At 43.0% G+C, this 12630-nt stretch overlaps 1 long non-coding RNA gene across 1 annotated transcript in view; it reads left to right on the top strand.

Annotated features, from left to right (window-relative positions):
- Positions 1 to 4290, top strand: part of LOC141110958 (uncharacterized) — a 72709-nt gene extending 68419 nt beyond the window's left edge. Inside the window, exon 3 of the long non-coding RNA XR_012236355.1 lies at positions 3442 to 4290. This is a non-coding gene — a long non-coding RNA (uncharacterized lncRNA). The remainder of the gene's footprint in view (positions 1 to 3441) is intronic.
- The last annotated feature ends 8340 nt before the right edge of the window (positions 4291 to 12630 follow it).

The raw sequence follows: 12630 nt of genomic DNA, 5'->3' as shown, positions 1-12630 counted from the left end.
TCCCATAACACACTCAAAGCCTAACAGACAGCTTGGAGGGCGTTCAATAAATTCCTGGCACCCTGCTCCGAGGGAGCAACAGATGTCAAGCACGTACTGGCCTTTATTTCATATTGCCACACTCAGCTGGCCTTATCTCACAATACTATTCGGCTATACCTAGCCGGCATACAACATTTCTTGATTCTACAAGACCCCTCAAAGTCTTCACTGTTTTCATCCCGCGCTATCTGAGCTTTCTGGCACTCAGAAACACCAACCGGTGGTCAGTACCGAACGTTTACCCATAACGGGGGCCATCTTTAGGGGTATGTCGACCATCCTGAATACTTCTCCATTTGGTCTTCTCCCCAGTACGGTCCTACAAGCAGCCATATATTTGGCCTACTACGGGTTCTTGCGACCTGGCGAGTTCACCTGTAACAACCCCACAGGCCAAGTGCTACGCAGACGGCACTTGGTTCGCTACCAAGACCACTTCGTTCTCCACCTGGAGGTTTCTAAAACCCAGCAGGCAGGCTCTGGAGTGGTCATTCACCTTTACAAAACCAATAATAGCTGGTGTCCAGTCACCGTACTCAATCATCTTCTGTCACTCCTGCCTTAACAACTGGACTCCAGTCTCCTTCTACCATTTCCAGTCAAACCCTTAAGTGCCTGTCAGTTTCTGAAACACATAAGGATACTTCGCCGCAACCTTCACCTTAACCCTAGTCAGTACTCCGGCCACTCCTTTCGTATTGGAGCGGCCTCGGCAGCATCCCGCCACGGGGTCCCAGACCACGTCATTAAAAGACTAGGCAGGTGGAAGTCAGCCTGCTTTGCCCGATATATCCCTAATCCTCAAGTGGAAATGGCACAGGCATTTTCAAAATCGGCTCAATGAAGAACTGAGAAACCAATAAAAATACTATACCCCTACCGGAATGTTTTTGCCCCCTTATTTTGGTATACCATCCATCAGACCAAGGCACACTTTCAGGTCCATTTCATGTGGTAAGTCCACACTTCCAGGTCTATTTCATATGGTAAGTCTTATGTTAACTATAAATGTTATTCATATCCATATCGGCCATAGGGCTTCAACCATAAGTAGGAAAGCCAGATTGGTGGCCTGAATTTATGGGAGGAGCCCGGGGGGTATTTAACCAGCACGCTCGCCTGTGGTAGTTGTCGGTTTCCTGTGCACGATACCCACCCTCCCATCCCCCTTTTCAGGGCATTTCTCAACTATTCATTTCTCTTCACAGAATAATCATTTCTAAAACTAGGGTATGCCCCCTTATTTTGTTATACCATCCATCAGACCAAGGCACACTTTCAGGTCAATTTCATGTGGTAAGTCCACACTTCCAGGTCTATTTCATATGGTAAGTCTTCTGTTAACTATAAATGTTATTCATGTCCGTATTGGCCATAGGGCTTCAACCATATATATATATATATATATATATATATATATATATATATATATATATATATATATATATATATATATATATATATATATATAATTATACAGTGGGGAGAACAAGTATTTGATACACTGACAATTTTGCAGGCTTTCCTACTTACAAAGCATGTAGAGGTCTGTAATTTTTATTATAGGTACTCCTCAGCTGTGAGAGATGAAATCTAAAACAAAAATCCAGAAAATCACATTGTGTGATTTTTAAGTAATTAATTTGCATTTTACTGCATGACATAAGTATTTGATACATCAGAAAAGCAGAACTTAATATTTGGTACAGAAACCTTTGTTTGCAATTACAGAGATCATACATTTCCTGTAGTTCTTGACCAGGTTTGCACACACTGCAGCAGGGATTTTGGCTTACTCCTCCATACAGACCTTCTCCAGATCCTTCAGGTTTCGGGGCTGTCGCTGGGAAATACGGACTTTCAGCTCCCTCCAAAGATTTTCTATTGGGTTCAGGTCTGGAGACTGGCTAGGCCACTCCAGGACCTTGAGATGCTTCTTACAGAGCTACTCCTTAGATGCCCTGGCTGTGTGTTGCGGGTCGTTGTCATGCTGGAAGACCCAGCCACGACCCATCTTCAATGCTCTTACTGAGGGAAGGAGGTGAATGATGTTTCCACCTCCATGCTTCACGGTTGGGATGGTGTTCTTGGGGTTGTACTCATCCTTCTTCTTCCTCCAAACACGGCGAGTGGAGTTTAGACCAAAAAGCTCTATTTTTGTCTCAGACCACATGACCCTCTCCCATTCCTCCTCTGGATCATCCAGATGGTCATTGGCAAACTTCAGACGGGCATGGACATGCGTTGGCTTGAGCAGGGGGACATTGCATGCGCTGCAGGATTTTAATCCATGACGGTGTAGTGTGTTACTAATGGTTTTCTTTGAGACTTTGGTCCCAGCTCTCTTCAAGTCATTGACCAGGTCTTGCCGTGTAGTTCTGGGCTGATCCCTCACCTTCCTCATGATCATTGATGCCCCACTAGGTGAGATCTTGCATGGAGCCCCAGACCTAGGGAGATTGACCATCTTCCATTTTCTAATAATTGCGCCAACAGTTGTTGCCTTCTCACCAAGCCGCTTGCCTATTGTCCTGTAGCCCATCCCAGCCATGTGTAGGCCTACATTTTTATCCCTGATGTCCTTACACAGCTCTCTGGTCTTGGCCATTGTGGAGAGGTTGGAGTCTGTTTGATTGAGTGTGTGGACAGGTGTCTTTTATACAGGTAACAAGTTCAAACAGGTGCATAAAGTTCAAACAGGTGCAGTTAATACAGGTGATGAGTGGAGAACAGGAGGACTTCTTAAAGAGAAAATAACAAGTCTGTGGGAGCCAAAATTCTTGGTTGGTAGGTGATCAAATACTTATGTCATGCAATAAAATGCAAATTAATTTTTTAAAAAAATCATACAATGTGATTTTCTGGATTTTTGTTTTAGATTCCGTCTCTCACAGTTGAAGAGTACCTATGATACAAATTACAGACCTCTACATGCTTTGTAAGTAGGAAAACCTGCAAAATCGGCAGTGTATCAAATACTTTTTCTCTCTCTCTCTCTCTATATATATATATATATATATATATATATATATATATATATATATATAGAGAGAGAGAGAGATACTTTCTCTCTTTTTTTAAATAGTTTTACACATCTTTATTGTTCCTGGTTCCCGCACTCGCCTGTGAGATTGCCTTTACAGACTTTGTGACGCCTGAGCATTTTGGTGCTAGCCATTTGGGTCAGTTTTCTCCTGCTCCTGTAATTACATTCCTATTGGGTCCTATCTATACTACTACTGGGGGGTTTCCCTAGGGGGTTTACCATGATTGCTATATACATTTGAGGTCACGGATATGACGTCTCACTATGCTGGTTGGTGGCCCATTCTATTTCCGTTATCTGATTTCCATTTTTTACATGTTGATTTTGATTTATTTTATATGTTTTTCTTGTAGATCATTCTCTGACAAGTATACTCCTGAGGAAGCGGGTCACCGCGAAACATGTCGAGTTTGCAACTGGAGAATTGTTTCCGTTGAAAATATTGCAGAATTTGTTTGATCTTTCTGTTCCCAGATTGCGTCAGAGAATTGGGTGCTTCTTGCGAGTAGCACCTGGTTTTTAGTATACATCTGTCTATGTTTTTAACAAAAAATATTTCCTGTAAAATAAATTTTATATCTTTCTGAATTCATTGTGTAAGTCCATACTGTACCATGAGAGTCCATTTGCCTCCACTTTTTTCGATTTCTCTATTTAGTTTTAGGACAAAGGTACTTTATTCATTTTTTTTATCAAGTAGCATTTGCATATGCCGTTAGTACCATATTAAAAAAAAAAAAAAAAAATCCAGTATATATCCCATAGTTTGGCACTTTAACTTTCACACAAACCAATCAATATACACTTATTGGGATTTTATTTTAATCAAAAACTTGTTGTAGAATACATTTTGGCCTAAATTTATGAAGAAATTAGATTTTTTTTTTTAATGTTATAGGACATGTTTTGTAACAGAAAGTAAAACATATTGTTTTTTTTGTTTATATCTAAAACACAATTGAATAAAAAACAGTGGTGATCAAATACCACCAAAAGTCAGCTCTATTTGTGTGAAAAAAATATATACATTTTGTTTGGGTACAGTGTTGCATGACTGCACAATTACCAGTTAAAATAGCGCAGTGCTAAGTAGCAAAAAATTACCTGGTCATGAAGGGGATAAAATCTCCCCGGAGCTCAAGTGGTTAAACCTTTTTATTCTATAAATAAATACAATCATGATCTAAACATAAAGTGCCCCATGCCCCAGTGCAATAAAAAATCCCAAGTCTTCCACATAAAATAACAAAGTATCTGGTGCTCCACATGGTGATAATTATACTAAAAGATTTAAGTGTTACTAAACCCAGGGCCCTGCATTCACTATATCTGGTCTCCCACAGTACACATATTGTGGAATGGAAATTCAATTGTTTTAGTAAATATAAACTGCTAAATACCTTTTCTCATCAGCAGTATATAGCAGTCTTGTGACTTCTCTCAGTGCCTGGTTAAAGCTTGTAGGAGAAATTTTCATACTGCACTGTCCTATCAGGATGCAGGACCCCTGACTCCCTGTCTGGACTATGCTGATTGGCCCTGTGCTGATCACATGCACTCTCGCAAGAAAGAAAAATCAACTCTAGCAATACACACCAAACTGAGCATGTGCAGCCTGACTCCACTAACACTGTCTTATCCGAACATGTTATGTTGACAATGCAAGAAGGGGAAGATCAGAAAAGACAGAACCAAACAGCCTTTTTACACAATGCAGAGGATTAACCCCTTAGGTTCCACAGTGAGTATAACAAGCATGCTTTACTGTATATACAGACGGATTTTACTGTTGTGGGTTTAGTATCACTTTAAGTCACCTTTTACAAAAAAAGAAAACTGCCTATGTAGATAAGGGATTTCTGTAGATAAAAAAAACAAACTGTGCAGCTCTGCCTAAAGTTGAATAATGCACTTGCTATAGGTGAAGACCATATACCTAAATTTCAAAGCCTGACCTGAAAACTCCCAGGACGTTGCTCAGTGAGGCCCAGTCATTACTGCTCACCTTACAAAAAGCTCGCCAGATATTTTATCCCTTGGTAGAATGTGGCTCAATTTGTACTCTATTCACCCAAGGGGGTTTCCACCACACCTCCACTGTTCCTCCTAGTATGTAAACCAAAGGGAAAAAACAAAAGGGGCGCTACAGGATTTAATCCTTTTTATTGTTAAAATTCTTAATCCCCCAAAGACATACTGTTGCACAAAATGCATAGGGGCGGAGCTACGTGCTGACGTCAAGCCAACCTTTTTGGTATTGGTGGCCATCTTAGTGAGTGCACTTACTAGTATTGTTTGCTTTTAATGTTTTATTATTGCCCGGAATCAATTACGCATGGATGTATGTGCAATTTGAATGCGGAAGAGCTTTCTGGGCTGTTTTACCAAAATACTACACTATATACACCTTTCCATATAGCAAGTGCTTCTTTTACTTAGTGCTGAGGTCTGGATGACTATTGTCCTCTGGTGGTGAGAAATGTTATGGCTTGCTAAGGCCTGGATGTCCATTGTCCTCTGGTGGTGAGAAGTGTCATGGCTCGCTAACAACAGAGAGGTGGTGGAGGTGAATTAACCATCTATAATACGTGCGCTGCTTTCTTTTTTCCTTGCAGCTTAGAAGTCAGTGAGTGTACAGTATAGAGGTGGGGGCGAGGTGTGAAACATGTGGTGTAATAATTTTCAGTCTGGTGGAAGACCAATAACACGTTTTTCTATATTAAGAGTGGACTTTATTTTGTTTGGTGCAAGTTATACTATATAATACTCATGGCATAATTGCTATTATTGCACTGTGGCACAAGTGGTAACAATTGTCAAGAGCACAAATATTTTTTATATGTCCTTATATGGTGGCATTGCATGATTTTTTTTCTTTTATGGTATCACATATCTATGTGCTGTACCCCCATCACCTATGTATGAGCGCTTAGTTAGTCCTATGCCGCTGCCAGCTCCACCAGCTAGGTGTGAGCATAGCCTGTGTGCGGGATGATGTCACTGTCCATAGCTCCACCCCTTTTATGCTACCAGCACAACATGTGATCACTTGGGTGAGTGTGCCAAGGCGTCTGGCAGCAGGGATGAGCTGAGTTGGATGAACCCCAATGAAGTCTATACATATCCCAATCTGCTGTTAAACAGAAGGCCTAGAAAAGGAAAAGAGTGGTGGGTGGAATGTCCTAGTAAATACGACACCTCACCCCTAAATGAATTGTAAATAGTAGAGCAGAGAGGAGGGGATTATAGCGGTGCCAAGGACAATTGGAACACAATCAATATTATAAAAATATCAAATCTTTAATAGTATACAATTTTAAAAAAGTAAATTCATACACATATTTTTTATGTAAACAAAATACACAAGGAGCACTTTACAATTTTTGTATTGACCAACACCAGTGATGTTGAAAGGTAGTAGCAGGTCAATTCATCCCTACTAGTTTCGCCAAAACATTGGCTTCATCAAGGATATAAAATGTAGTAGAAAAAGAATAAAGACACTAAAAAAGAAAAAAGAAGTCAGTCACAAAACAAGAATATCATGACACAGATCAATGAGCGATTGAAAAACAGGGAGATCACAATCCTGTCTGACTAAAACATCATGGTTCCCAAGAAACCACATCACAGACATATCACGTCAAGCTCCCAGGTCACAGAATGGGCACCGTCCGGCAACTGGGGACGATAGTCGAACTCAGCCCTGTAATTGGCTACAGGGGGCCCAAAAAGGGGTGCCTGTAAAAACTGAAAAATAACAGGTTGATGAAAACCAAAATAAATAAAGTAAGAATGACTAATTCCTTTCATTATTATTAACACGGGCTAAAAAGCCTCAAATGGGCCTACCAATGAGTGAGGGGAGGAAGCCAAAACACTCCGCCCATCCAGGGAAGAAGGAAAAAGAGGCCGATGTGCATTCGAGCAGATAGGCTGCGCAAGCATGGGCCGAAGGGGCGGGCTGACTGAAATTGTCAATCAGCCCTTGGGTGTCCATGCAGCCAAAGGCTGTAGAGGGACAGGGCCCCCAGATTGCATGGAAGCGCAGCTCTGCAAGAACCAGGGCAGACGGGGCAATCCGGAAGCAGGAACAGGGAGAATAAAACAGCAAGAGGGAATAGAAAGACAGGCAATCAGATGATACTACATACACTCGATGGTGAATCCCTGAGTGCAATGCTCAAAGGAGAAAAACATAAAAATAGACATATAAAAAAATGGAAATAATACAATACATAACTGATGCTTTGGGTCCAAATTAATCTGAATATACAAATTAAAAATACACATTTCATAAATACATACCATTTAACAAGGAAATATGTAAATTACATGTGACAGAGTTAAAGTGAATAAGAAACATCAATCCCATAATATGGCTCAAACTGAATTAGTCCCTAAGATTATAAGAGGGACAGAGAAGCAGCAGGCAATCAGGTAAGGCGGAAAGTGGGGAGGACATGGAAACAAAGGAGTGAGAACCTAATGACAATAGACGGTCAGATAATATGGAGACCCAAGATAGATACACATATGGGATGCAAAAATAGCCTAATAAAGTTCCATTTATATCTAAATCAGAGAAAGGATTTGAAGCTAATATATTCATTTAACCCAGGAAATGTAATAGCGTCAGACATGTGTATCCATCTAGTCTCTAATTAGAGCAAGGTGATGTCGATATTACCACCTCGAGCGTGTAAAGGTACATGCTCAAGTGCACCAAAGCGAACGACACCAGGGTCATAATTGTGTTCTCTAGCAATGTGTCTATTCAAGGCAGTTGTAGTTAGATGTTTATATAAAGGTGTGATGTGGTCTTTCATACCTTTAAGGAACGGACGCTTCGTCTTCCCAACGTAAAGACAGCCACATAGCCACAGAGCCAGATATACCACTGCAACTGTTTTGCATGTGACTCTGTGTTTAATATGATGAATCTGGCCGTTCGGAAGTGCAACGTCTCTTGAATTTGAGATAAAGGGACAAGTGTCACACCCACAGCATGGAAAGATGCCAACAGCGGAAAGGTCCACCGGGCTTCGAACCATGTGTTGGCTGTGAACTAAATGGTCCCTCATAGAGGGAGCATGTCTGTATGTAATTTCTGGGTAAGATTTAGAATAGTATTGTCCGCCGTCAGAAGTGGCCAATATTTTTGGAAGATGCCTCTCATTTGGCTATGCTGTTTGGAAAATTGGGTAATAATCCTGACCGATTGATTCGATTTAACAGGTTTAGTTGAATATATAAGATCATGTCTATTGCGTTTGGTGACTCTGTTAAAGGCCCTCTTCAGCAGGGAACGACTGTATCCCTACTGGAGAAGTCTTCCATATAGATCACTAGCCACCAGATGAAAGTCAGAATCCATTGTACAATTCCTCCTGAGTCTTAAAAATTGACTATAAGGGATACTGTCCAGTAGGGACTGAGGGTGTGCACTGGTGGCGTGTAAGATAGTGTTACCTGCAGAAGATTTATGGTATAGGGATGAGTGTAGAAAGTATATAGCCTCACAATACAAAATAAGCAGGGTATATCTCAATGAAATGTACCATTGTCCAAATTAATTGAAGGGAATAATTTGGGAGTATGGGCCCCACCCCAGACTCACCAAGAGAAAAATGGCAAGTGGACTATTGCGGTACATATACGCAATAGACATGATCTTATGCATTCAACTAAACCTGTTAAATCGAATCAATCGGTTAGGATTATTACCCAATTTTCCAAACAGCATAGCCAAATGAGAGGCATCTTCCAAAAATATTGGCCGCTTCTGACGGCGGACAATACTATTAAGGAATTTCGAAAAACCTACCGAGAAATTACATACAGACGTGCTCCCTCTATGAGGGACCGTTTAGTTCACAGCCACCACATGGTTCGAAGCCCGGTGGACCTTTCCACTGTTGGCACCTATCCATGCGGTGGGTGTGACACTTGTCCCTTTATCTCAAATTCGAGAGACGCTGCACTTCTGAATGGCAAGATTCATCATATTAAACACAGAGTCACATGCAAAACAGTTGGAGTGGTATATCTGGCTCTGTGCCTATGTGACTGTTTTTACATTGGGAAGACGAAGCGTCCGTTCCTTAAATGTATGAAAGACCAAATCACACCTTTATATAAACATCTAACTACAACTGCCTTGACTAGACACATTGCTAGAGAACACAATTATGACGCTGGTGTCGTTCGCTTTGCTGCACTTTAGCATGTACCTTTACACGTTCGAGGTGGTAATATCGACATCACCTTGCTCCAATTAGAGACTAGATGGATACACATGTTGGACGCTATTAAATTTCCTGGGTTAAATGAATATATTAGCTTCAAATCCTTTCTCTGATTTAGATATAAATGGAACTTTATTAGGCTATTTTTGCGTCCCATATGTGTATCTATCTTGGGTCTCCATATTATCTGACCGTCTACTGTCATTAGGTTCTCACTCCTTTGTTTTCATCTCCTCCCCACTTTCCGCCTTACCCGATTGCCTGCTGCTTCTCTGTCCCTCTTATAATCTTAGGGACTAATTCAGTTTGAGCCATATTATGGGATTGATGTTTCTTATTCTCTTTAACTCTGTCACATGTAATTTACATATTTCCTTGTTAAATGGTATGTATTTATGAAATGTGTATTTTTAATTTGTATATTCAGATTAATTTGGACCCAAAGCATCAGTTATGTATTGTATTATTTCCATTTTTTTTATACGTCTATTTTTATGTTTTTCTCCTTTGAGCATTGCACTCAGGGATTCACCATCGGGTGTATGTAGTATCATCTGACCACCTGATTGCCTGTCTTTCTATTCCCTCTCGCTGTTTTATTCTCCCTGCTCCTGCTTCCGGATTGCCCTGTCTTCCCTGGTTCTTGCAGAGCTGTGCTTCCATGCAATCTGGGGGTCCTGTCCCTCCACGGCCTTTGGCTGCATGGACACCCAAGGGCTGATTGACAATTTCAGTCAGCCCGCCACTTCAGCCCGTGCTTGTGCAGCCTATCCGTTCTAATGCACATCGGCCTCTTTTTCCTTCCTCCCTGGATGGGCGGAGTGTTTTGGCTTCCTCCCCTCACTCATTGGTAGGCCCATGCCGTGACCGCGCCCTATACGATCATCGTCACTGGGTTCCCCACCATGTGACAAGGGTCGCGCACGGCATTCTGGGCGTTTTAGGCATCCGACCACGGACACTGCTCATGCGCCCGGGCCGCCCACTGGGAGCTAGAGCATAGATTCCCCAGGGCACGGAGTCTAAGAGCCAGCAGGTGTTCACCAGAGCCTCTAGTGGTGAGGATGGACTGCGCTGCAGTCTGGCTCCAGGTCACGGCCCCCAGGGTCTCACAGCTCATGCTCACGGTAGACTACAGGAAAAGAGGAAGGAGACAGCAGGCTGGAACAACAAGGAAAGTAAGGGACAAGCCAAGGTCAGGCCACAAGCAGACAAGGACAACAGAGTTCACACCAAGGTTCAGGGTCACAGGCAAACAGGGATGGTCGGGGACACGCCAAAGGTCAGGGTCACGAGCAGACAGGAATAGTTAAGAACAGGCCAAAGTCGGTAACTGGAATCAGACGTAGGAAACACAGCAAGTACACACAAAAGCTAACACACAATGGTTGATCAGCACTGCTGGCTTGCAGTGCACAGGTTAATATAGGGTTCCCTGATAGGGCCTGGGGTGGTGCCATGCTTAGAGGAGAGGTTATAAAACCAGTCAGGTGAAAGGCAGCTGGTCTTTAGAGATGAACACATGGAGACAGGTAAGCTGACAGAAAACTCTATTGCATAACCATGACACTAAGCTTTGGGCCCCCACTCCTCCCATGTCACCCTCCTTTACTTTGTTCACAAAAGGAATCTTCTATATGACTGTTTCACCTTCTGGATTAATCTTATACTCGTATCCACTCTTATTTCCATCTTCTGTGTACTCCATATATTCTATTTTTTACAAGCATTAATATCTGCATTGTGGAGGTTACAGTGGATGCTAACTGATTCATGAAATTTGATCTGGACACATATATCTGCAGTGTTTTGTTATCTCTCTTCAAAGCCCTATGTTCCGTAGCTGTCTCCTGCTCGTTCTTCTGTTATCAGCCTGATAACTCGTGACAAATTCTCTGTCACATATGATAAAATCTGTCAGAGTTTTGTATTGGGGAGGATGCTATAAATAGATTAGCAGAGCCCTGAATGATTCAACAAACTGAGCTGAAAGTCTATGATAAATGGGGGTGTGTGTCTTTCCTCCAATCAGCTGTCTTGGCTGTATGCCCAGACTTCACTGCAGTGCTAACCAGGAAGAGAAAATCTCCTAACATGATATGCACTTTGTAAACAGTATATAAAGATGAAGACAGCAGATATATATTACGGTGACCAGACGTCCCCGATTTCCGGGGACAGTCCCCGGACTGAGGGTACGGTCCCCGGACCCCGTCCGTCCCCGGTTTTGTCCCCTCTTTTGCCGCGGGCACTTGGGCAGGCAGCCCCCCGGTGGATATGGGCCTCATTGGCTGTGAGAGGAGTCAGATTCGTGGTTGCGATAGTATTCACAGAGCTGGAGAGGAGGAGCTGGAGTGCTACTGTAGCCGCCACTCCTCCTACCCATTTGTCAGTTGGAGATCTGCCGCGATCCGGGGACACATGACCACCCCCTCTCCCAGCATCCCGCCCCTCTCCTCCTTCCTCTACTCCCTCCTCCAATCACTCTCCCGACAGCATAGGGGAGAGAACAGAGCACAGCATTCCTCCCCCCTCCCTCCTGTACTGCAAGGAACTATGGGTATTGTAGTCCAGAGGGGCGGGGTTGTCTGGAGCTACAGAGTGTAATGATTACACTCTGTAACTCCAGGCAATCCCGCCCCCTTGGACTACAACATTCATAGTTCCTTGCAGTACAGGAGGGACGGGGGAGGAACGCTGTGCTCTGTTTTCTCCCCTGTGCTGTCGGGAGAGTGATTGGAGGAGGGAGCAGTAATGGCCACAAGCACAAGAAGCAGGTGAGTTTGTGTGTATTATAACATAATAAATAATTTTTTTCCTTCACTGGTGGGCACTGATGGCACTCATGCAGTGGCATGGATGGACACTGACAGACACTGATAGGCGGTACTGATAGACGGCACTGATAGGCACTGACAGGCGGCACTGAGAGGCATTGGCACTGTTAGGCGGCACTCATGGGCACTCATGCAGTGGGACTGATAGGCGGTACTGATAGGCTCTGATGAGGCTGAGCTGATGGGCAGTGATGAGGCTGCATTAATGGGCACTGATGAGTCTGCATTGATGGGCACTGAACTGATCAGGCTGCATTGATGGGCACTGATGAGTCTGCATTGATGGGCACTGAACTGATCAGGCTGCATTGATGGGCACTGGTGAGTCTGCATTGATGGGCACTGAACTGATCAGGCTGCATTGATGGGCACTGATGAGTCTGCATTGATGGGCACTGATCATGGTGCATTGATGGGCACTGAACTGATCAGGCTGCATTGATTGGCACTGGTGAAG

Source organism: Aquarana catesbeiana, linkage group LG10 (genome assembly GCF_042186555.1).
Source record: "Aquarana catesbeiana isolate 2022-GZ linkage group LG10, ASM4218655v1, whole genome shotgun sequence".
NCBI classification, from domain to species: Eukaryota; Metazoa; Chordata; class Amphibia; order Anura; family Ranidae; genus Aquarana; species Aquarana catesbeiana.
This window is presented reverse-complemented; position numbering and strand designations above follow the sequence as displayed.